The sequence below is a fragment of the Octopus bimaculoides genome, chromosome 7 (assembly GCF_001194135.2).
Source record: "Octopus bimaculoides isolate UCB-OBI-ISO-001 chromosome 7, ASM119413v2, whole genome shotgun sequence".
NCBI lineage: Eukaryota > Metazoa > Mollusca > Cephalopoda > Octopoda > Octopodidae > Octopus > Octopus bimaculoides.
The window spans coordinates 88,150,741-88,151,695 of NC_068987.1; positions in this window are offsets into that span (position 1 = coordinate 88,150,741).

Consider the following 955-nt stretch of genomic DNA (forward strand, 5'->3'; position numbering starts at 1 on the left):
TTTGGTGGAAGATTATAATTTAAAACTTATGAAAACAAAGCATTTGTATTACAGAGCCAGAGGCGGTTTCAGCCGGGTTGGTAACAAAAGGGTTAAATTAATCATTTGTTAACCCTTTTGTCACCATTCTTCTGTTGAGATGTTCTGTGCTTCTTTCAATTAATTTTAAATATAACAAAGAATTTAGTAAAATAACTTCATTATCATTAAGCTAGTGTTAGGAACATAAATTGTGACTAAGGTTTGGTGGAAGATTATAATTTAAAACTTATGAAAACAAAGCATTCGTACTCAGAGCCAGAGGCAGTTTCAGCCGAGTTGGAAATGAAAGGGTTAAGTGGAACCCTCATCGTTATAGCTGATGGAGTACCAGTTTTTTGTTTTTTGGAAGAGTGCACATTATTAGATTTTTGGTTGAAATTCTGTGTATATAAAATAGATGCACCATGAAGGTAATGGATGTACTATCAAGGTAAAACAGCTTGGGAAACTAGAATTTATCAAAATGTATGAAGTATAGACTGAAGTAAATTCACAGTTAAACTTAAATACATACGTGAATACAATAACAATAAAGATATCCATTAATTTAATTGAATATTTTGTCACTCAAATTTCAAATTAAATTGCAGTGAGATAAAATATTTTGTAAAATTAAATATAGACGTAAATTGATATTTCTTTTAAGTACATCCCACTTTGCACATGCAACCTTGCGGAAGAATATTTACTGCAGAGTCACATTTTAGTTGTCATTCCACTGAGTGTTTTCCTTCTTTAATGCTGTAATTCTCTGTACATTCTCTTTTGAACATCAATTTTCTGTTTGATGGAAATTGGCTCAATTCATTTCTCTTTGGTAGGCTTTTACCTTTCACCTAACATTTTGTATGTTTATGTATGTATGTGTGTGTGTGTGTGTGTGTGTGTGTGTGTGTGTGTGTGTGTGTGTGTG